Source organism: Bacillus rossius, unplaced genomic scaffold (assembly GCF_032445375.1).
Source record: "Bacillus rossius redtenbacheri isolate Brsri unplaced genomic scaffold, Brsri_v3 Brsri_v3_scf329, whole genome shotgun sequence".
In the NCBI taxonomy this organism is placed as follows: Eukaryota; Metazoa; Arthropoda; class Insecta; order Phasmatodea; family Bacillidae; genus Bacillus; species Bacillus rossius.
The window spans coordinates 7215-32365 of record NW_026962513.1 but is presented as its reverse complement, the minus strand read 5'-3'; the positions used below and the strand labels follow the sequence as shown (position 1 = coordinate 32365).

The following is a 25151-nucleotide window of genomic DNA, read 5'->3' as shown; positions in this document are numbered from 1 at the left end:
CCGAGGCAGCTCCCTCCGTCAGCTCCTCCGGCGTACTAACCTCTCCATCTGCGCCCCCGCCACCCCCACATTCTTCCCCGCTCAGCACCACCGTCATCCCAGTATCATCGACCTCGCCCTCACCACACCGCTCCCCATCATCTCTGGTCTCACCACGCTCACCGCCGGGGCCTCGGATCACCTGCCCGTCCTCGGCTCCCTTCACTTCTACCCCCATTCCAACCCGCACCTTCCCCGCTTCGACTTCCGCAACGCCGACTGGAATGGGTTCCAGACCACCCTCTCATCATCACTCGACCTCACCCTCCCCTTCGACACCCCCGACCGTCTCGACGCCAACGTCGTGTCATTCACCCGGGCCGTCTCTGCGGCCGCCTCCGCTCACATTCCGCTGGCCACTCCAAGTACCCGCATCACCCCCTTCCCGCCTTACCTGCGTGACGCCGTGGTCCTGCGCGACCGCTTCCGCGGCCTGTGGCAGGCCAACCGGTCCCCGTTGACACGGATGGTGTTCCTCCTGCTGCGGGGCCGGTGCCGCCGGATGGTCGCGGCGTGGAAGGCGCATTTGGAGACCCGGCGTCTCGGCTCCCTCGCCTCTGCATCCGGCTCTCTGTGGACCTACGTCCGGCGCCTCCGATCGGTCCCCACCACTATTCCCCCACTCACCCACCCGGCCGGGGTGGCGGAGACTGCCCCTGAGCGATCGGAGGCGGTCGCTGCCTATCTCGCGACCACGTTTGCCTCCGCTGACCCCCCCACCCTCTCCTCCGAGTCTTCGGACGACGGGGACACACCCCCCCCCCCTCGCACATCACGTCACTCTGCCCGTTCTTCCGGACTCTCTGCCATTCCCTCTCGCCACGCCATCGGAGGTGCGCACACTCCTCCTCCGTCTCAAGCCCCCTTCTGCCCCCGGTTCCGACTCTCTGCCTGCACCCGTCCTCCGTGCTCTTCCTCGGAAGGCGACGGTCTTCCTTACCCGCATCATCAACGCGATGTTCCTTCTCTGTCATTTCCCCACCCCTTGGAAAGTGGCCATTGTCTCACCCATACCCAAACCCGGGAAGCCCCCTTCCCTACCATCATCGTACCGCCCCATTTCTCTTCTACCCATCATCTCTAAGGTCGCAGAGCGGACCATTCTCACACGCCTTCTCCTTCACGTCAACCTCTTGCATCTTCTCCCCCATCACCAGTTCGGTTTCCGCAAACGTCACTCCACCTCCCACGCCATCGCCCGTGTGGAGGTGCTGGCTGTCCAAGGTTTCGCACGGCGCCAACACACGGGCATGGTGCTTCTGGACCTTGCCCGGGCATTTGATTCCGTGCCCCATTCACAACTCATTCACCGTCTCTCCGCCACCGACCTTCCACCTCATCTCATACGCCTCATCTGCTCGTTCCTGGGGGGTCGTACCTTCCGGGTTCGGGTGGAGGGCGAACTCTCCGACCCCCGTCACATCATGGCCGGCGTCCCCCAGGGCGCCATCCTTTCACCCCTTCTCTTCACCCTTCACATCGCCGACCTGCAACCACCACCTGGCACTCACCTGGTTCAGTACGCCGATGACACTTGCCTCCTCGCTTCCTCCGTCTCCGAGCGGATGCTCGGCGGCCGCCTGAGCCGCGGGCTCACATCACTCTCTACTCAGTTCCTCGCGCACGGCATCGGGCTGAACTGCTCGAAGACCCAATCCATTCTCTTCTCACGCATCCACCCACGCCAGGACCACCCCCCACGAGTTTCCAGCACTGCCATCCCCTGGTCACCCGAGGTCCGCTATCTGGGGGTGACCCTGGACAGTACCTTCACTTTCATCCCGCACCTTGCTTCCATGAAGACTCAATCCAGGGCGGTCTTGGCGCAGCTGGCACCGATACTGCGACCCTCATCTGGCACCCCCCTCCCGGTTCGCATCACCGCATTTCATTCCTACGTCATCCCACGCTTCACCTACGCATCCCCCGTGTGGGTTCATTCATCCCGTTTCAACCTTCGCCCCATTACCCGCACCTACTTCCTGGGGATTCGTCTCCTTCTCGGACTCCCCCGCGCCACCTCCAGGCTGACTCTCCTGGCAGACTCCGGCCTGCCCCACCTTCACCCTCTCCTTCGCTCCATGACTACTTACTTCCTACGCCGATGCCGACGCAGCGACAACCCCCTCATCCTTCAACTTGCGGAGCCGCTGCCTCCTGCACCCCACCCACGACGACCGCTCTTTTCGACTGACCACTTACGCGACGACTCCGACGACGACGCTGACGACGTCCCGGCGGCCGGTGGGCCCGGTAGATGACGACGTAGACCTCCACGTCCACCGGTAGCCTCCGCGGACCCGCCACCATAGTTCACCATCTACATCGCCACTCCGTCTTCTTCCCATCGTCATCAGCATCGCCGTTTTCTCCGCGCGGCCTCCATCAGCTGCGCGGCTCCTGGATCAGCATCTCTTCACCCCCAGCAGTCCCTCACCCCCCCTCCACCCAACAAGTAGCCGGGACCTTCAAGAACCTCCGTGTTGGCGGGGTCCAGCATCGTCATGTTCTTCATCTTTGTGTTTATGTTCTGTACAGTGTTCTTGTCAACTGCCTTGTATGTATCTTTATGTATTAAATGATGTTTTTGTGTGAAAAAAAAAAAAAAAAAAAAAAAAAAAAAAAAAAAAAAAAAAAAAAAAAAAAAAAAAAAAAAAAAAAAAAAAAAAAAAAAAACTAAAGATTTCCGTGGAGGGGAACATTTGATGAGTCTTTAAACAATTTTTTGTTGTGCCCAGTGTTTACACACTGGGCCGGTTACCGTTAAACCACTGGGCCCGGGGGTGAGGCGGGGAGGGGGAAATCTGAAAAATCGAATTGGACAAGTATCGTTCATGGGAATTTTTTTTTTCTTTTTTCAACTATTACCATGCACAATTACGTACCTTCCTTCCGCACTTTCAAGACGGTGGGGTTGTTCGCCAAGGCACCGTAAACTTGAGACCTACGAATGCATTACATACCATACACAGATGAAAAAAAAAAAAAAAATTACACTTCACTGTACATAATTCTTAACACTACTTCACAACTACTAAGTTGAAATTTTTTCACCGGGACAGCGCGAACGCAGTCCCGACTACCAAAAATTACGCGCCCGAGTTACCCACATTTGGGGTAATCGCAGAGGTCAGCTCAACCGAAGTGCAAGTTTTTTTTTTTTTTTTTTTTTTTTTTTTTTTTTTTTTTTTTTTTTTTTTTTTTTTTTTTTTTTTTTTAGTTAGGATGACTTTATTCATCCCGGAAAGACATGTACACTTTACAATAAAGTACACAAACAGACACTGTACACAAACTTAACCCAACGGTTAGCCCGTTCCTTTAAGCATATACATCAACTTAACAATAATGAGCATACATAATACATTACACAAAACAACACAGCAATGCTACAGGGAAAATAATAAAAACCCTGCGTTAATCATAAAATTACAGTACAGCAAAATAAAAGGAACAAGTGAATAATAAAGGTTAAATATTACAATACAGAAAACACGGCAGTAATTAACAATGCATAACTAGGCGAATACAGTTACAGTAGCAAATGGACAGCACACTCAATATATTTAACAAAATACGAAACCGGCGCGACGGAGGGGCACACCAACACAGGTTCTTCGCCGACACGGCGGCCACTCAACACAAAACACAGGTTCTTCGCAGCACGGGCCGCAGCTTCGCTCACGAGAGCAGTAGACACAAACAGAGGTTAAAACGGACAGGCCATGACGCGAGCACAACACTGCAGGACACCACACTGCACAGAGACGGTGGAGGGCAGCAGGCGGCAGCACACGAGGGCTATGGAGGGCGTTCGAGGCTGAAGTCTCGGAGACGCCGATGGGGGTGCCAGACGGTCGGGTCGTAGTCGGCCAGAGACGAGACGAGGGGGTTGTGGTGGCGCGGCGTGCGGGAGTAGAAGTTCCGAGCCAGCGACGTGACGAGATCGCCGGGATGAGGAGAGCCGGTGAACTCGTACAGCTCCGGAAGAGGCGTGCGGACGGAACGGCCGGCGACGAAGCGGAGGCAGAAGTTGTAGGTGGAGGCGATAGGCCGGAAACAGAACTTGGGCACGTAGGCCCACACCACGGCACCGTACAACAGAACCGGAAGGACGAGCGTGCGCCAAAGGAAAAGACGGAGGTCCAGTTCGATGGAGCTGACCGGCAAGAGAACGGAGCGGACGGCACGAAGAGCGGTGCGTGTCCGAGCGGCCAACTGACGAACGTGGTCGTGCCAGGTCAAAGTGCGGTCGAGATGGAACCCAAGAATGCGCACATTGTCGGACCAGGCGATAGGCGAGCCGCAAAGCGTGAGGGGCGCGGGCGGACGTTTCCGACGCTTGGTGAAGAACAGAGCCGTGGACTTAGCAGCATTGGCGGAGACCCCCCAGCGCGAGAAATAGTCCTGCAGAACGTTGAGGCCCAGCTGTGCACGCGCACGCAGAAGATAAGCGTCCGTGCCAGAAGCGAGCAAGGTCGTGTCGTCAGCGTATTGTACGATCTGAGTGTTCGGAACAGCAGGAATGTCGGAAACGTACAGCGCGAACAACATGGGGCTGAGCACGGACCCCTGAGGAACGCCGGTGGTGATGTCCCGCGTGGTGGAGAGTGACGAGGCGACCCGCACCTGAAACGTCCGAGCCTGAAGCGCGCTGTGGAGGATGGTGAGCAGCCGCTCGGACAGACCAAAGGAGCGCAATTTGTGAAGGAGCGCCGGATGTTGAATGGAATCAAAGGCCTTTGCCAAGTCCAAGGAGATTAACATGGAGTGCTCAGACCTATTGAAACCCGCTGTGATCTTGTCGACGAGGAGCGCAACAGCGTGCATGGCCGAGTGCCGCTTCCGGAAACCAAATTGATGGTCAGGCAACAACTGCAGGACGTCGACGGCCACGCGAAGACGGGACAACAACACTTGCTCCGCCACCTTCGACAGGATCGACAAGAGCGAAATGGGGCGATAGGAAGCCGGAAAATGACGCAGTTGATCCTTCTTCAGCACCGGGACCACAACAGAGTGCTTCCAGGAGGTCGGAAAGTGGAGCAGCAAGAAGATAGCATTAATGAGGACGGTCAGGTAGACGATTCCTTTCCTGGACAACGAAGTAACCAGTCGTGGAGGAATGCCGTCGTGTCCAGGAGCCGCAGAGAGGCGCACAGTCTTCAAGATCTTCCCGACCTCTTTGGGCGTTGTGAGCATCCACCCCTCAACAGGAGGGGGCGCCACGCAAGTAAAGGAGGTCGGCAACGTGTGAGCTGGGCCTGCGCCCAGAACGGGACGCGGCACCTGGAACGTTCCTTCGAAATGAGCGGCGATGACCTCCGCCTGCTCCGCAGGAGAGTCAACCTGACGAACGCCAACAGTAAGAGGCGGAATCGTACGGGAGGTAGCCTTGAGCCGACGGATGTAGGTCCACACCGAGCCCGACGTGACAGAAAGTGCCTGGAGCTTCTCAAGTTGGTCCTGAGCCTGCCAACGGTGAATGGCGTGCCGGGCGGCCCTCCTCCAACACTTGTACTGTTCCAAGTCGGCCTCCTGATGCGAGCGTTGCCACCGCTCCCTCGCCCTGTCACGAGTCCTGACAAGCGCACGCAACTCCCGAGGGAACGGGGTACCGACGTGCCGCGGCGGTCGCAAAGGGATGGCCTGCTGCGCGGCCGACTTGAGAAGGAGCGTGAAAGAATCCACTGCCTGGTCGAAAGATTGCGCATCACGTGGAACAGCCGTGAGGTCGAGACCATCATCAAGGAGGCGGCGATAGCGAGGCCAGTCAGCACGGCGAAAATCCCAGTGGAGCGGCAAAGAATCCAAAGAGGAAGCCAGCTCAAGAAGAGTACGGACAGGCAAGTGGTCCGAGTCGGACAACGTCACAGCAGCCGTATCAATGAGACTCATAGAAGGAGGCGCGATGAAGAAATCAAGGACAGAAGGAGCATGATCCAGACGAGCAGGCCGGTAAGAGGGCTCCGACGGCGCAAAAATCTGGAGGCCCAGGTGTGACACCAGACGGCCAAGACCCCGTCCCCTGTAGTCGGTCGTCCTACAGCCCCACGAGGTGCTACGGCAGTTGTAATCGCCGGCCATCAGGCAGTTGGCATCCATCTGAAAGAGCGCAGTCAACTCGGCAGCGGGAAAGGGAGTCTTCGGCCGCATGTAAACCACGATGAAGGTGAAAGACGCACCCGCGCCGGAACACCGAACGGCCGCAGCTTCCACCACCGAGAGATGAGGAACAGAACGGCGATGATGCTTGATGTCCTGCCGCACGAGGAGAGCAACGCCGCCACGTGGACCAGAGGAACGATCAGCACGGTGGATGCGGTAGCCAGGTAAGGAGAAGTCATCTGCCGCAGTCAACCAAGTCTCGGTCAGCCCCACCAAGGCAGGCCGGAACTGATGGAGAAGGACCAGCAAGTCAGGTAAGCGTGAGGAGACCGACCGCATGTTCCAGGTAAGAACAGTGTACTGCATGTCAGTGTGTAGGTGGTAAGGCCTCAGAACTGGACGAAAAAGCGCGTTGAACCTGATCCAGGAGTCCAAGTATGATGTCACACTTGGCAGTCCAGGAGCAGGCAGCCTGAAAGCGGTGAATCGCAGCCATGACTCGCTTGAACCATGTGCAGATGTCCAGCCGCTTGAAAAAGTCAAGGAGGTCACGAAGAGACTCGGAGTGACTTGGATCTTCAGGGCCAGAGACGGGCGGCGGTTGCTGTGACGGCTGACGCGACGTAGCATCGGCATAAGAGCGGCCTCCAGATCGACGCGATTGCATGCCAGGGGGGATCAACCGCGGAGCTTGTGCGGCAGGAACAGGTGGCTGGCGCTGTTGTTGTCTGGACTCCCTGGCCTGGATGAGACGGAGCCGTTCAGGACATCGCGAATAATTCGCAGGATGTGGGCCCTCGCAGAAAACGCATTTCGGCGGGTCCGACTTAGGGACAGGGCAGGCAGCCGAGGGATGGTCAGCGCCACACCGGACACAGACCGGGTCTTCATCACAGGTATGCGACGAGTGTCCCAGACGTTGGCACCGAAAACACTGGACGGTCCCACCACCACCGCGGAAGGGCTCTATGGTCACGCCGACACCGCCGAGATGGCGAATCTTCATAGCCTCAGCCACCTGAGTGGTGCCCTCCAACACCACCAGGAACAGTGGGTACGGCTCAGGAAAGGCAGAGCGGCTGGCGAGACGAGTCACTTTGGAGTGACGAATGCCGTTCTCCATCAAGGCCCCCGAAATGTGCTCAATCGGCGTGTCTATGTGCAACTTGCGGATGACCACCCTGGCATTCCTGTCCTCAGCGCACGTCCAGGTGTGGAACTTCTCGCCCTTGGACCGCAGCAAGTTGGTCATGGCAAAATGGTCCTCCTTATTTGCCATTTGGAAAGTCGAGGTGGAGTCATAATGCGTGGCAACAAAGGGCTGAGAGAACTTTGCGCGCAGCGCATCCAGTTCCTTAATGGCGTTCGGGGACAAACCGCCCCTGCGCACAATCAACGGCGGTTTCTTGGTGGCACGAGCACCACGAGCCACTCCAGAGTCTGGAGGGCGAAGATCAGTGCCGGGCCGCGCCGGCGGCATTTTCTGCGACGGCGGCGGCGGCCGAGACACGGGAGGCGGGGGCAACTGAGTCGTCGTCGGGCGGCCCTCAGGACCACCGTGCACAGACACCGGAGGCAAGATCAACGGCACGTCCACATGAGAAGGACCAGCAATCTGCGAAGTGTGGACCACAGTAGCAGCACGCTTGGCACGCTTGGCGTAGGCGCGTTGAGGCATGGGCGGCTGCAGGCCGTGTAGGGGCGAAGACGGGGCTGGAGGACGGTCACCAGTTGGAGCAGCAGACCAGTCATACTCGTCGTCCGCCCAAAGGTCAGTCTGACGTTTCCCCAAACGGCCAGAGGAAGTGTCAGGAGCAGGTGGCCCCATCGAGAAGCTCAGAGCGCCGCCGAACTGAAAGTCGGGGGCACGAGAGGGGTCGAAAATACCAGGCTGCGCGGAAGCAGGGAGGTCCTGTAATGGCGCCGTGGCGTCAGGCCGCGTAGACAAGTTGGGTGCAGAACAAGGGACGGCAGCACCATGGCCAGCGCGAGACACGGAGGCTTCCTGCAGCGGCGACGAGAACATGTCGGCAGAAGAAACAGCAGGCAACCGCGCAGAGTGGTCAGAAGAGGGCAGAACAATCGGCGGCGGCAGCATGCCAGACTCAGGCGCGGCTGACCGAGGCTGCGAAAAAGGCGTCAAATCGGGCCCAGGGAGACCATGCGAAGCAGAGGGCGAAGCAGGGCGAACAGCGGCAGACACAGAGGCCTGGCCGAGTGGCAGAGATGAGCAGGTGTCAGAATCAGCAGGCACCCCACTGGCAAGAGTGGAGGCATAATAGGGGCCAGGCTGCGAGTAAAGGCTCGAAGCAGACATGGCCGAGGCAGAAATCGGGGCGGAACAAACAGTAGTCGTAATCGTGGTGGTGGTCAAAGAAACCAAGCTGGAGGAAGTAGCAGGAGGCCGCATGCCATAGCAAGCTGCGGCAGGCTGCTTGGTAACCAAAAGTTCCTCTTCGTGGTCGGAGCTCACTCGCGAAGACTGAGAGTCAACATCATCAGTGCTTGTTGCACTCGCCTGCGAGGAGCCTGTAGGAGCTGGGGGGGTCGGCTTCATTCGGCGCCAACTGCGGCCTTGGCCGGGGTCATCTTTGGTATAGGTGATTTTCGCCCTGCGAACTGTGGAGTCGCGAGGGCGGTCAGAAAGTCGGTCAGATTTGCGAAATTTATCTGCCATAATGGAGACAGAAAACACAATATAAATCAGCAAACTGGATTAAATATACTATCAAGATATGCAAAGGACGAAAACAAAACATAAAGACCGATGGTTGCACAAAAGCAGCGAAATCAGCGAGAAGACCGCGCGAGGCGAGACAAGCAGTTGCAAAAGCCGCCACTAGATGGCAGGGAGCAGCAAAAGAAATGCGCGCGCACAGGCAGCGCGCGAGCAGACATTGCGGACAGCAAGAAGTAGCGAGTTGAGCATCAGGAGAGACAGTAAGCGAAAAAACGGCGGAAAAATGGAGCAGCAACAAGAAACAGAAAAACAAAAGGCGACACAGCATCATCAGACAACTGCGCGCAGGAAGAAAGGCGAGCGGCGAATTCGGCACATCGCGAACAGCAGAAGAAACAGAGCGAGTTCGCGGAATGGGCGCCAGGCGGCAGCACAGTGCGAAGACGGTGCTGCCGCGCGGTGGTGAGAAACGGAACTTAGTGAGAAATAATGGTAATCGTCGGAGTGTGTAAAATGAAAACTGAAAACTGAAAAGGGAGGAAGTTTGGATCCTATTCGATCCCCTGGTATAATCTGTACTTACTGTTGTCCCTAACTATTCTCTTTGAATATCATGCTCAACCGCTTACTTCAAGCCCTTTGTCCGCAATTGTAGCCACGAGCCAGGTAAGTATGCTGCGCAGTGTTTCGCTTTTCTATTTCACTTGGAGCTCGGACCACCTCATCAACGTGTTTTGAGGTTATGTACTTCTACCTCCGAAACAGCTCTTTCCCCAGACATAACACTCCCGTGCCAGTTCATCACACTACATGACAGTACACACCAACAATGCAAATACAATTTCTTCCTACAACTGCCCGTTTCTACTCGCACCTCGTTTCCTTTGTTTCTGTACCCACGGCGACGGTCGACCGCCGCGTGCATTTGGTTACCCCGTTTGCCGCGTGGCGGCACTTGGTTACACCGTTTGCCGCGTGGCGGCACTCGGGTCGTCGCGTCCGCCTCGGCAAAAAGGCGGGCACCACGGCACAGTCGAGAGGGGAACTTTTTTCCATTAGCAACATACCTAGGGTTTCACGAAATATCGAGTGCCGTGTCCCACGAGGCGATTTTCGGACGATTCGCGGCTTCAGGCTGCACGACCGTACGCTATTTTCACCATTAGTGGTGGTCCGCACATTTTTCCTATATAGTCCGGATTTTCAAAGTTTCAACCGTGCTCTGGTTTCCCTTCAAAGGCATCAAACTGTTCAGGGGAATTTTTTCAAAGCTTTTTGAAGCAAATCTGAGCACTTTTGGCCATTAACTAACTGGTTTCCTTTCAGCAATTTCAGCGAGCCGCCGAGACCTGCTGCTGCTAGTTCCTGAGTCGACCACCAGGAGTGCTCTTGTGTAGATCTAGTTCTTAGATCCTAGATCTTCTTCTTGTGAGTGCTGTGCGCCACCGAGTCGCGGCCTATTGGGGCGGCTGAGGGGGGAGTTTGGAATGGACTCCCTCCCGATGAAGCCAAACCAGGGCGGGGGCGACCTCGGTCAGAGGCCATCGGCCGAGGCCACTTCTTGTGACTCCCGGCAACCAAGTTGTAGCCTATTGGGGAGGCCGAGGGGAGAGTTTGGAATGGACTCTCTCCCGATGACGCCGAACCAGGGCGGGGACGACTTTGGTCCGAGGCCCTCGGCCGAGGCCGGTTCTGGCGATGAGATGACTACTGACAATCGGCCACCCCAGCCACGACAATACTGTGGACCGCATCGCCAGCGCTTGGAGACCATGCAAGTCGGGTCTGGGGAGGCGGGCGCTGCTGGGGTCGGGGGGGTGGCTCCGCCTCCCTCCCCCGCGCCGGCCGGGCTGCGCACCCAGACTGTTTGCATTAAGGTCAGCGAGACGAAACATCTTCACGGCCTGGACGTCTCCACCATCCTCGCTCTGCCTACGACTACCTCTGCTCCAACACCACCAACTGTGACTACTACTACCACCACGGCCTGCATCACTTCACCGATCATGTCTCCTGCGCCTTCTCTTCCGCTGTTGCCGACCGACTCACCGCCTGCCGCCGTTCCTCCTGCTGCGACTGCTACTCCCATGGACACCGGCTTCATCGTTCCCACGAAGACCGTCAAGCGCGCCCACCCCGACCAGCACTCCTCCGACGATGCCGTCCCTACCAGCAACCGCTACGACAGTCTCCTCAGTCTACCGGATACCGACACCGACGACGGCGCTGGGGCTGCCTCCTCGGACCGACCCTTGACTGCCAAGCCCCGCCGCAAGCAGCATGCTAAACGGCACCGGCCCGACACGCAACCTCCTCCTGTGCCCTTCACCACTCTCCCGGGCCCCTCTTCGACGAGTCCCAGCTCATCTCGTGCTCCACCCCGCCCTCCAGCCTCGCAGCCTCGTGCCTCCTCCTCGGCGGCGCCTCGCCCGCCTACCTCCACTCCTCGCACGCCTCGCATGCCTCCGATCGCCTGCCTTCTCACGCCCACAGCCGGCCCCTTCGCCACTGCACAACGTTTTCAGTCTCTCCTCTCCGGTCCTCTCTCTGTCACCTCCGTCAATGACCGCACCTCCTTTTATACCAGCAACCCTCAGGACCACCAGCTCCTATTTGACGAACTCCAACGCCTCGGATATAAACCCTACACCCATCTCCGCCCCGACGAGCGTGCCGATCGAGTTGTGATCAAGAAACTCCCTCTCTCCACGACGGCTGACGAGGTCACCCAGTCCCTGCTCGACCTGCACCTACCTGTGGCATCTGTGGTGGCCATGCGCACCTCTCCTACTTCAACGACCCGGCCTTTCCTGGTCACTACATCCGGTCTGGGTGAGGCAGCCCCCTTCCTGAAGTTGAAGACATTGGGCTGCTGGGTGGTGGCAGTTGAGAAATACCGCGGCTCGGGGCGCGTACCTCAGTGCTACCGCTGCCAGCGGCCTGGACACCCGTCCTCCCGATGCCACCGGGACCTCGCCTGTTTCAAGTGCGCTGGGCCCCACTGGTCTCGGGACTGCACCTCGACTACCCGACGCTGCACGCTCTGTGACGGGGCCCACTTCGCTACTTCCACTGACTGTCGCGTGATTCAGGCTTACCTGCGCCGACACCCTCAACGACTCACTGACGCCACGACGACTGCCGTGGGGACCGGGCCCTCTGTCCCGTCCCTGTCCGATCCCAAGACGTTTCCTGCTCTCTCCACCAATGCTTGGGCACGCCCTCCCCCCGTTGTACCGGTTGTTCCCCCCTCTGCCACCTCGCACCCTCCTCCTTCCGCTCCTTCTTCTGACTCTCGACCGCTTGCCTCCGACTCAGACTGCTCGTCGCTTTCATCCCTCATTCACGACTTCATTTCATTCATCCGACAGTACCTCCCGCTCATCCGGACTGTCCTGACGGCACTCTCCCGAGCCCGCACCTCCACCGAGAAGTTCGAAGTGCTCCTCCAGGCCCTTCTGAATTTCTTCGATGGATCCCGCCCCTCCCCTTAGTGTCCTCATCTGGAACGTCTTTTCCCTCCTCCCTAAGCTCCACGACCTTTTGCACCTGCTCCACGAGCGATCGCCCGACGTCGTGTTCCTTTCTGAGACCTGGCTCTCCCCCTCTGCCCCCGTCCTGGTCCCCGGGTATGCGGTCCACCGTGCCGATCGCGATGGTCGGGGCGGGGGGGTGGCGTTACTCGTCCGCAACACCATTTCACATCATCGCCGTCGCATCCCTTCTTCCCCCGCGGCCGAGGCGGTTGCTGTGCGCTTGCACGGCCTCCCGTACTCCCTGACCTTGGTATCCTTGTACCTCCCCCCTCAGTTCGCCTTTCCCACGGCCGACGTTGTCGCCCTCGGTCGGCTCGACGCCCACGTCGTGCTGGCCGGGGACTTCAACGCCACCCATCCCTTCTGGGGCTGTGCCGCCGCAAACCGGCGGGGCAGCTCCCTCCGGCAACTCCTTCGGCGTACTCCTCTCTCTCTTTATGCCCCTCCGACCCCGACATTTTTTCCGGCCCAGCTCAACCGGCAACCCAGCATCATCGACTTTGCACTGTCCACGCCCCTCCCCATTCTCTCGGATCTCACCACCATCGCCTCCGGCACCTCCGACCACTTGCCTGTTCTTGCCACACTTCACTTTCACCCCCATTCTAACCCCCACCTCCCCCGCTTCGATTTTCCCAAGGCCGACTGGGGCGGTTTTCAGCGTTCCCTCTCCGCTGCCATTGACCTGTCTGTTCCGTTCGATACCCCTGCCCGCCTTGACGCCAACGTTCTCTCGCTGACCGACGCCATTTCCGCGGCCGCCTCTGCCAACATACCTCTGGTTCCCCCCCGTCCCCTTGTCGACCCATTTCCGCCTTACCTCCGGGACGCCTTGTCCTTGCGCAACCGCTTCCGCGTCCTCTGGCAGGCTAGTCGTTCCCTGCTGCACCGGCGGGTGTACCTGGTGCTGCGGGGGCGCTGCCGGCGATTGGTCGCGGAGTGGAGGGCCCGTCTGGAGACTCGGCGTCTCCAATCCCTCTCTGCTTGCTCCGGCTCCCTCTGGTCTCACGTCCGTCGTCTCCGCTCGGTTCCTACCACCATCCCCCCGCTGACCACCCCCACGGGTGTGGCGGAAACGGCCTCGGAGCGATCCGAGGCGGTGGCCGCCTACCTGGCGACCACCTTCGCATCCGCACCCGGCCCTTCCCTGTCCTCCGAGTCTTCGGACGACGAGGACGGGGCCCGCCTCCTGTCTCGCCACGTCACTTTGCCCCCCCTTCCGGCCACCTTCCCCCTGCCGCTCGTCACGCCTTCCGAGGTCCGCACCCTGCTCGCCCGCCTTCGGCCCCGTTCTGCTCCTGGCCACGACTCTCTGCCCTCCCCCGTGCTCCGTGCCCTACCTCGCAAGGCCCTTGTGTTTCTGACCCGTCTTTTCAACGCAATGTTCCTCCTCTGCCACTTCCCCACCCCCTGGAAAACCGCCATCGTCTCACCCATCCCCAAACCTGGCAAGCCCCCGTCTCTCCCTTCATCTTTTCGGCCCATCTCGCTTCTTCCTATTCTGTCCAAGGTCGCGGAACGGGCGATCCACCGCCGTCTCCTCTTTCAAGTCACCACCCTGGACCTTCTACCCCGCCACCAGTTCGGTTTCCGCCCCCGCCACTCGACGACCCACGCCATTGCCCGTGTGGAGCACCTGGTGGTCCAGGGATTCGCCAGGCGGCAACACACGGGCATGGTGCTTCTTGACCTCGCCCGTGCTTTCGATTCCGTTCCGCATGCCCAGCTCCTCCAGCGCCTCTCTGCCACCGACCTCTCATCTCATCTCGTCCGCCTCCTCTGCTCCTTCCTGGAGGGTCGCACCTTCCGGGTTCGGGTGGAGGGGGTCCTCTCCGGCCCCCGCCCCATCTCCGCCGGCGTCCCCCAGGGCGCCATTCTCTCACCGCTACTTTTTACCCTCCACATCTCTGATCTCAAGCCCCCTCCCGGCACCTATCTTGTCCAGTACGCCGATGATACCTGTCTCCTGGCCTCTTCAGTTTCCGAGCGGCTGCTCTGCGACCGTCTCGGCCGCGGCCTCACTTCCCTCAACAATCAGTTCCTCGCGCATGGCATCGGGCTCAATCACTCTAAATCACGATCCATCCTCTTCTCCCGACTTCATCCACACCACGACCACCCGCCAGTCATCTCCGCCGTAGCCATCCCCTGGTCGCCTCGCATCCGTTATCTGGGGGTCACCCTAGACAATACCTTTACTTTTCTGCCGCACCTCGACTCCATCCGCACCAAGTCCCGTGCCGTCATGGCTCAGCTGGCCACCGTACTCAGACCGACATCCGGCACCCCTCTCGACGTTCGTGTGACTGCCTACCGTTCCTTCGTTCTTCCCCACTTCCTCTACGCGTGCCCGGCTTGGGTCCACTCCTCTCTGTACAACCTCCGTCCGATCGCCCGGTCCTACTTTCTCGGTGCCCGCCTCCTGCTCGGTCTCCCTCGCGCCACCTTACGGCAGACCCTCCTGGACCAGACTGGGCTCCCGCACTTACACGAGCTGCTCTGCAAGGTGACTAAGAAGTTCCTCCGCCACTGCCGGCGTTCTGACAACCCCCTGATCCGACTCCTTGCAGAGCCCCTGCCTGACGCCCCTCACCCCCGCCGACCGCTCTTTACCTACGATCATTTGAGACGCCCTGACCCCGATGACGTTGACGCTGGTGCAGTCGCGGCTGGTGGGCCCGGCAGCTGACGACGGTGATCACCACGTCCACGGTTGGCTCTGAGGAATGTTACCAGGCATCATCCCATCACGATCTCTGCTCTCAGTGAACTACTGCCTACCATCGCCACTGCTCCGGACCGTCTTCATCTGCGGCCCGGCACCTTCTGCGCCCCGAGTCGCCCCCGGCAGCCCACAGAAGATTCGCCGCCCAACAAGCAGCTGGACCTCTAGGACGGTATCGTCGGAGGGGCCCCGTTTCGTCAGTGTTGAATAAAGATTGTCACCATTCGCCCTTGTGGCCATGTATTCGTGTTCTATGTTGTGTTTTATTTGTGTTCACCTGTATCCGCTTTTTATATTAAAGATGAATTTTTTGGTGGGTAACTCCCTTCAGTGGGAGTTCCCTTTGAAAAAAAAAAAAAAAAAAAAAAAAAAAAAAAAAACTAAAGATTTCCGTGGAGGGGAACATTTGATGAGTCTTTAAACAATTTTTTGTTGTGCCCAGTGTTTACACACTGGGCCGGTTACCGTTAAACCACTGGGCCCGGGGGTGAGGCGGGGAGGGGGAAATCTGAAAAATCGAATTGGACAAGTATCGTTCATGGGAATTTTTTTTTTCTTTTTTCAACTATTACCATGCACAATTACGTACCTTCCTTCCGCACTTTCAAGACGGTGGGGTTGTTCGCCAAGGCACCGTAAACTTGAGACCTACGAATGCATTACATACCATACACAGATGAAAAAAAAAAAAAAAATTACACTTCACTGTACATAATTCTTAACACTACTTCACAACTACTAAGTTGAAATTTTTTCACCGGGACAGCGCGAACGCAGTCCCGACTACCAAAAATTACGCGCCCGAGTTACCCACATTTGGGGTAATCGCAGAGGTCAGCTCAACCGAAGTGCAAGGGAAGAGCCTCACCCTGGGGGAACCCCCTGCTTGATCAGGGTAGCCCCTACGCCAGGTAAGTATGCTGCGCAGTGTTTCGCTTTTCTATTTCACTTGGAGCTCGGACCACCTCATCAACGTGTTTTGAGGTTATGTACTTCTACCTCCGAAACAGCTCTTTCCCCAGACATAACACTCCCGTGCCAGTTCATCACACTACATGACAGTACACACCAACAATGCAAATACAATTTCTTCCTACAACTGCCCGTTTCTACTCGCACCTCGTTTCCTTTGTTTCTGTACCCACGGCGACGGTCGACCGCCGCGTGCATTTGGTTACCCCGTTTGCCGCGTGGCGGCACTTGGTTACACCGTTTGCCGCGTGGCGGCACTCGGGTCGTCGCGTCCGCCTCGGCAAAAAGGCGGGCACCACGGCACAGTCGAGAGGGGAACTTTTTTCCATTAGCAACATACCTAGGGTTTCACGAAATATCGAGTGCCGTGTCCCACGAGGCGATTTTCGGACGATTCGCGGCTTCAGGCTGCACGACCGTACGCTATTTTCACCATTAGTGGTGGTCCGCACATTTTTCCTATATAGTCCGGATTTTCAAAGTTTCAACCGTGCTCTGGTTTCCCTTCAAACGCATAAATCTTTCGCCTTTTACTAAAGATTTCCGTGGAGGGGAACATTTGATGAGTCTTTAAACAATTTTTTGTTGTGCCCAGTGTTTACACACTGGGCCGGTTACCGTTAAACCACTGGGCCCGGGGGTGAGGCGGGGAGGGGGAAATCTGAAAAATCGAATTGGACAAGTATCGTTCATGGGAATTTTTTTTTTCTTTTTTCAACTATTACCATGCACAATTACGTACCTTCCTTCCGCACTTTCAAGACGGTGGGGTTGTTCGCCAAGGCACCGTAAACTTGAGACCTACGAATGCATTACATACCATACACAGATGAAAAAAAAAAAAAAAATTACACTTCACTGTACATAATTCTTAACACTACTTCACAACTACTAAGTTGAAATTTTTTCACCGGGACAGCGCGAACGCAGTCCCGACTACCAAAAATTACGCGCCCGAGTTACCCACATTTGGGGTAATCGCAGAGGTCAGCTCAACCGAAGTGCAAGTTTTTTTTTTTTTTTTTTTTTTTTTTTTTTTTTTTTTTTTTTTTTTTTTTTTTTTTTTTTTTTTTTTTTTTTTTAGTTAGGATGACTTTATTCATCCCGGAAAGACATGTACACTTTACAATAAAGTACACAAACAGACACTGTACACAAACTTAACCCAACGGTTAGCCCGTTCCTTTAAGCATATACATCAACTTAACAATAATGAGCATACATAATACATTACACAAAACAACACAGCAATGCTACAGGGAAAATAATAAAAACCCTGCGTTAATCATAAAATTACAGTACAGCAAAATAAAAGGAACAAGTGAATAATAAAGGTTAAATATTACAATACAGAAAACACGGCAGTAATTAACAATGCATAACTAGGCGAATACAGTTACAGTAGCAAATGGACAGCACACTCAATATATTTAACAAAATACGAAACCGGCGCGACGGAGGGGCACACCAACACAGGTTCTTCGCCGACACGGCGGCCACTCAACACAAAACACAGGTTCTTCGCAGCACGGGCCGCAGCTTCGCTCACGAGAGCAGTAGACACAAACAGAGGTTAAAACGGACAGGCCATGACGCGAGCACAACACTGCAGGACACCACACTGCACAGAGACGGTGGAGGGCAGCAGGCGGCAGCACACGAGGGCTATGGAGGGCGTTCGAGGCTGAAGTCTCGGAGACGCCGATGGGGGTGCCAGACGGTCGGGTCGTAGTCGGCCAGAGACGAGACGAGGGGGTTGTGGTGGCGCGGCGTGCGGGAGTAGAAGTTCCGAGCCAGCGACGTGACGAGATCGCCGGGATGAGGAGAGCCGGTGAACTCGTACAGCTCCGGAAGAGGCGTGCGGACGGAACGGCCGGCGACGAAGCGGAGGCAGAAGTTGTAGGTGGAGGCGATAGGCCGGAAACAGAACTTGGGCACGTAGGCCCACACCACGGCACCGTACAACAGAACCGGAAGGACGAGCGTGCGCCAAAGGAAAAGACGGAGGTCCAGTTCGATGGAGCTGACCGGCAAGAGAACGGAGCGGACGGCACGAAGAGCGGTGCGTGTCCGAGCGGCCAACTGACGAACGTGGTCGTGCCAGGTCAAAGTGCGGTCGAGATGGAACCCAAGAATGCGCACATTGTCGGACCAGGCGATAGGCGAGCCGCAAAGCGTGAGGGGCGCGGGCGGACGTTTCCGACGCTTGGTGAAGAACAGAGCCGTGGACTTAGCAGCATTGGCGGAGACCCCCCAACGCGAGAAATAGTCCTGCAGAACGTTGAGGCCCAGCTGTGCACGCGCACGCAGAAGATAAGCGTCCGTGCCAGAAGCGAGCAAGGTCGTGTCGTCAGCGTATTGTACGATCTGAGTGTTCGGAACAGCAGGAATGTCGGAAACGTACAGCGCGAACAACATGGGGCTGAGCACGGACCCCTGAGGAACGCCGGTGGTGATGTCCCGCGTGGTGGAGAGTGACGAGGCGACCCGCACCTGAAACGTCCGAGCCTGAAGCGCGCTGTGGAGGATGGTGAGCAGCCGCTCGGACAGACCAAAGGAGCGCAATTTGTGAAGGAGCGCCGGATGTTGAATGGAATCAAAGGCCTTTGCCAAGTCCAAGGAGATTAACATGGAGTGCTCAGACCTATTGAAACCCGCTGTGATCTTGTCGACGAGGAGCGCAACAGCGTGCATGGCCGAGTGCCGCTTCCGGAAACCAAATTGATGGTCAGGCAACAACTGCAGGACGTCGACGGCCACGCGAAGACGGGACAACAACACTTGCTCCGCCACCTTCGACAGGATCGACAAGAGCGAAATGGGGCGATAGGAAGCCGGAAAATGACGCAGTTGATCCTTCTTCAGCACCGGGACCACAACAGAGTGCTTCCAGGAGGTCGGAAAGTGGAGCAGCAAGAAGATAGCATTAATGAGGACGGTCAGGTAGACGATTCCTTTCCTGGACAACGAAGTAACCAGTCGTGGAGGAATGCCGTCGTGTCCAGGAGCCGCAGAGAGGCGCACAGTCTTCAAGATCTTCCCGACCTCTTTGGGCGTTGTGAGCATCCACCCCTCAACAGGAGGGGGCGCCACGCAAGTAAAGGAGGTCGGCAACGTGTGAGCTGGGCCTGCGCCCAGAACGGGACGCGGCACCTGGAACGTTCCTTCGAAATGAGCGGCGATGACCTCCGCCTGCTCCGCAGGAGAGTCAACCTGACGAACGCCAACAGTAAGAGGCGGAATCGTACGGGAGGTAGCCTTGAGCCGACGGATGTAGGTCCACACCGAGCCCGACGTGACAGAAAGTGCCTGGAGCTTCTCAAGTTGGTCCTGAGCCTGCCAACGGTGAATGGCGTGCCGGGCGGCCCTCCTCCAACACTTGTACTGTTCCAAGTCGGCCTCCTGATGCGAGCGTTGCCACCGCTCCCTCGCCCTGTCACGAGTCCTGACAAGCGCACGCAACTCCCGAGGGAACGGGGTACCGACGTGCCGCGGCGGTCGCAAAGGGATGGCCTGCTGCGCGGCCGACTTGAGAAGGAGCGTGAAAGAATCCACTGCCTGGTCGAAAGATTGCGCATCACGTGGAACAGCCGTGAGGTCGAGACCATCATCAAGGAGGCGGCGATAGCGAGGCCAGTCAGCACGGCGAAAATCCCAGTGGAGCGGCAAAGAATCCAAAGAGGAAGCCAGCTCAAGAAGAGTACGGACAGGCAAGTGGTCCGAGTCGGACAACGTCACAGCAGCCGTATCAATGAGACTCATAGAAGGAGGCGCGATGAAGAAATCAAGGACAGAAGGAGCATGATCCAGACGAGCAGGCCGGTAAGAGGGCTCCGACGGCGCAAAAATCTGGAGGCCCAGGTGTGACACCAGACGGCCAAGACCCCGTCCCCTGTAGTCGGTCGTCCTACAGCCCCACGAGGTGCTACGGCAGTTGTAATCGCCGGCCATCAGGCAGTTGGCATCCATCTGAAAGAGCGCAGTCAACTCGGCAGCGGGAAAGGGAGTCTTCGGCCGCATGTAAACCACGATGAAGGTGAAAGACGCACCCGCGCCGGAACACCGAACGGCCGCAGCTTCCACCACCGAGAGATGAGGAACAGAACGGCGATGATGCTTGATGTCCTGCCGCACGAGGAGAGCAACGCCGCCACGTGGACCAGAGGAACGATCAGCACGGTGGATGCGGTAGCCAGGTAAGGAGAAGTCATCTGCCGCAGTCAACCAAGTCTCGGTCAGCCCCACCAAGGCAGGCCGGAACTGATGGAGAAGGACCAGCAAGTCAGGTAAGCGTGAGGAGACCGACCGCATGTTCCAGGTAAGAACAGTGTACTGCATGTCAGTGTGTAGGTGGTAAGGCCTCAGAACTGGACGAAAAAGCGCGTTGAACCTGATCCAGGAGTCCAAGTATGATGTCACACTTGGCAGTCCAGGAGCAGGCAGCCTGAAAGCGGTGAATCGCAGCCATGACTCGCTTGAACCATGTGCAGATGTCCAGCCGCTTGAAAAAGTCAAGGAGGTCACGAAGAGACTCGGAGTGACTTGGATCTTCAGGGCCAGAGACGGGCGGCGGTTGCTGTGACGGCTGACGCGACGTAGCATCGGCATAAGAGCGGCCTCCAGATCGACGCGATTGCATGCCAGGGGGGATCAACCGCGGAGCTTGTGCGGCAGGAACAGGTGGCTGGCGCTGTTGTTGTCTGGACTCCCTGGCCTGGATGAGACGGAGCCGTTCAGGACATCGCGAATAATTCGCAGGATGTGGGCCCTCGCAGAAAACGCATTTCGGCGGGTCCGACTTAGGGACAGGGCAGGCAGCCGAGGGATGGTCAGCGCCACACCGGACACAGACCGGGTCTTCATCACAGGTATGCGACGAGTGTCCCAGACGTTGGCACCGAAAACACTGGACGGTCCCACCACCACCGCGGAAGGGCTCTATGGTCACGCCGACACCGCCGAGATGGCGAATCTTCATAGCCTCAGCCACCTGAGTGGTGCCCTCCAACACCACCAGGAACAGTGGGTACGGCTCAGGAAAGGCAGAGCGGCTGGCGAGACGAGTCACTTTGGAGTGACGAATGCCGTTCTCCATCAAGGCCCCCGAAATGTGCTCAATCGGCGTGTCTATGTGCAACTTGCGGATGACCACCCTGGCATTCCTGTCCTCAGCGCACGTCCAGGTGTGGAACTTCTCGCCCTTGGACCGCAGCAAGTTGGTCATGGCAAAATGGTCCTCCTTATTTGCCATTTGGAAAGTCGAGGTGGAGTCATAATGCGTGGCAACAAAGGGCTGAGAGAACTTTGCGCGCAGCGCATCCAGTTCCTTAATGGCGTTCGGGGACAAACCGCCCCTGCGCACAATCAACGGCGGTTTCTTGGTGGCACGAGCACCACGAGCCACTCCAGAGTCTGGAGGGCGAAGATCAGTGCCGGGCCGCGCCGGCGGCATTTTCTGCGACGGCGGCGGCGGCCGAGACACGGGAGGCGGGGGCAACTGAGTCGTCGTCGGGCGGCCCTCAGGACCACCGTGCACAGACACCGGAGGCAAGATCAACGGCACGTCCACATGAGAAGGACCAGCAATCTGCGAAGTGTGGACCACAGTAGCAGCACGCTTGGCACGCTTGGCGTAGGCGCGTTGAGGCATGGGCGGCTGCAGGCCGTGTAGGGGCGAAGACGGGGCTGGAGGACGGTCACCAGTTGGAGCAGCAGACCAGTCATACTCGTCGTCCGCCCAAAGGTCAGTCTGACGTTTCCCCAAACGGCCAGAGGAAGTGTCAGGAGCAGGTGGCCCCATCGAGAAGCTCAGAGCGCCGCCGAACTGAAAGTCGGGGGCACGAGAGGGGTCGAAAATACCAGGCTGCGCGGAAGCAGGGAGGTCCTGTAATGGCGCCGTGGCGTCAGGCCGCGTAGACAAGTTGGGTGCAGAACAAGGGACGGCAGCACCATGGCCAGCGCGAGACACGGAGGCTTCCTGCAGCGGCGACGAGAACATGTCGGCAGAAGAAACAGCAGGCAACCGCGCAGAGTGGTCAGAAGAGGGCAGAACAATCGGCGGCGGCAGCATGCCAGACTCAGGCGCGGCTGACCGAGGCTGCGAAAAAGGCGTCAAATCGGGCCCAGGGAGACCATGCGAAGCAGAGGGCGAAGCAGGGCGAACAGCGGCAGACACAGAGGCCTGGCCGAGTGGCAGAGATGAGCAGGTGTCAGAATCAGCAGGCACCCCACTGGCAAGAGTGGAGGCATAATAGGGGCCAGGCTGCGAGTAAAGGCTCGAAGCAGACATGGCCGAGGCAGAAATCGGGGCGGAACAAACAGTAGTCGTAATCGTGGTGGTGGTCAAAGAAACCAAGCTGGAGGAAGTAGCAGGAGGCCGCATGCCATAGCAAGCTGCGGCAGGCTGCTTGGTAACCAAAAGTTCCTCTTCGTGGTCGGAGCTCACTCGCGAAGACTGAGAGTCAACATCATCAGTGCTTGTTGCACTCGCCTGCGAGGAGCCTGTAGGAGCTGGGGGGGTCGGCTTCATTCGGCGCCAACTGCGGCCTTGGCCGGGGTCATCTTTGGTATAGGTGATTTTCGCCCTGCGAACTGTGGAGTCGCGAGGGCGGTCAGAAAGTCGGTCAGATTTGCGAAATTTATCTGCCATAATGGAGACAGAAAACACAATATAAATCAGCAAACTGGATTAAATATACTATCAAGATATGCAAAGGACGAAAACAAAACATAAAGACCGATGGTTGCACAAAAGCAGCGAAATCAGCGAGAAGACCGCGCGAGGCGAGACAAGCAGTTGCAAAAGCCGCCACTAGATGGCAGGGAGCAGCAAAAGAAATGCGCGCGCACAGGCAGCGCGCGAGCAGACATTGCGGACAGCAAGAAGTAGCGAGTTGAGCATCAGGAGAGACAGTAAGCGAAAAAACGGCGGAAAAATGGAGCAGCAACAAGAAACAGAAAAACAAAAGGCGACACAGCATCATCAGACAACTGCGCGCAGGAAGAAAGGCGAGCGGCGAATTCGGCACATCGCGAACAGCAGAAGAAACAGAGCGAGTTCGCGGAATGGGCGCCAGGCGGCAGCACAGTGCGAAGACGGTGCTGCCGCGCGGTGGTGAGAAACGGAACTTAGTGAGAAATAATGGTAATCGTCGGAGTGTGTAAAATGAAAACTGAAAACTGAAAAGGGAGGAAGTTTGGATCCTATTCGATCCCCTGGTATAATCTGTACTTACTGTTGTCCCTAACTATTCTCTTTGAATATCATGCTCAACCGCTTACTTCAAGCCCTTTGTCCGCAATTGTAGCCACGAGCCAGGTAAGTATGCTGCGCAGTGTTTCGCTTTTCTATTTCACTTGGAGCTCGGACCACCTCATCAACGTGTTTTGAGGTTATGTACTTCTACCTCCGAAACAGCTCTTTCCCCAGACATAACACTCCCGTGCCAGTTCATCACACTACATGACAGTACACACCAACAATGCAAATACAATTTCTTCCTACAACTGCCCGTTTCTACTCGCACCTCGTTTCCTTTGTTTCTGTACCCACGGCGACGGTCGACCGCCGCGTGCATTTGGTTACCCCGTTTGCCGCGTGGCGGCACTTGGTTACACCGTTTGCCGCGTGGCGGCACTCGGGTCGTCGCGTCCGCCTCGGCAAAAAGGCGGGCACCACGGCACAGTCGAGAGGGGAACTTTTTTCCATTAGCAACATACCTAGGGTTTCACGAAATATCGAGTGCCGTGTCCCACGAGGCGATTTTCGGACGATTCGCGGCTTCAGGCTGCACGACCGTACGCTATTTTCACCATTAGTGGTGGTCCGCACATTTTTCCTATATAGTCCGGATTTTCAAAGTTTCAACCGTGCTCTGGTTTCCCTTCAAAGGCATCAAACTGTTCAGGGGAATTTTTTAAAAGCTTTTTGAAGCAAATCTGAGCACTTTTGGCCATTAACTAACTGGTTTCCTTTCAGCAATTTCAGCGAGCCGCCGAGACCTGCTGCTGCTAGTTCCTGAGTCGACCACCAGGAGTGCTCTTGTGTAGATCTAGTTCTTAGATCCTAGATCTTCTTCTTGTGAGTGCTGTGCGCCACCGAGTCGCGGCCTATTGGGGCGGCTGAGGGGGGAGTTTGGAATGGACTCCCTCCCGATGAAGCCAAACCAGGGCGGGGGCGACCTCGGTCAGAGGCCATCGGCCGAGGCCACTTCTTGTGACTCCCGGCAACCAAGTTGTAGCCTATTGGGGAGGCCGAGGGGTGAGTTTGGAATGGACTCTCTCCCGATGACGCCGAACCAGGGCGGGGACGACTTTGGTCCGAGGCCCTCGGCCGAGGCCGGTTCTGGCGATGAGATGACTACTGACAATCGGCCACCCCAGCCACGACAATACTGTGGACCGCATCGCCAGCGCTTGGAGACCATGCAAGTCGGGTCTGGGGAGGCGGGCGCTGCTGGGGTCGGGGGGGTGGCTCCGCCTCCCTCCCCCGCGCCGGCCGGGCTGCGCACCCAGACTGTTTGCATTAAGGTCAGCGAGACGAAACATCTTCACGGCCTGGACGTCTCCACCATCCTCGCTCTGCCTACGACTACCTCTGCTCCAACACCACCAACTGTGACTACTACTACCACCACGGCCTGCATCACTTCACCGATCATGTCTCCTGCGCCTTCTCTTCCGCTGTTGCCGACCGACTCACCGCCTGCCGCCGTTCCTCCTGCTGCGACTGCTACTCCCATGGACACCGGCTTCATCGTTCCCACGAAGACCGTCAAGCGCGCCCACCCCGACCAGCACTCCTCCGACGATGCCGTCCCTACCAGCAACCGCTACGACAGTCTCCTCAGTCTACCGGATACCGACACCGACGACGGCGCTGGGGCTGCCTCCTCGGACCGACCCTTGACTGCCAAGCCCCGCCGCAAGCAGCATGCTAAGCGGCACCGGCCCGACACGCAACCTCCTCCTGTGCCCTTCACCACTCTCCCGGGCCCCTCTTCGACGAGTCCCAGCTCATCTCGTGCTCCACCCCGCCCTCCAGCCTCGCAGCCTCGTGCCTCCTCCTCGGCGGCGCCTCGCCCGCCTACCT

General features: G+C 57.6%; 2 non-coding genes across 2 annotated transcripts; one reads left to right on the top strand and one right to left on the bottom strand.

Annotated features, from left to right (window-relative positions):
• Positions 1–15844: 15844 nt before the first annotated feature.
• LOC134544222 (U1 spliceosomal RNA) lies at positions 15845–16007 on the bottom strand. The gene has a single exon (XR_010077614.1). It is a non-coding gene; the product is annotated as a U1 spliceosomal RNA (small nuclear RNA).
• Positions 16008–16550: 543 nt separating this feature from the next.
• On the top strand, positions 16551–16670 carry LOC134544217 (U5 spliceosomal RNA). The gene has a single exon (XR_010077609.1). It is a non-coding gene; the product is annotated as a U5 spliceosomal RNA (small nuclear RNA).
• The last annotated feature ends 8481 nt before the right edge of the window (positions 16671–25151 follow it).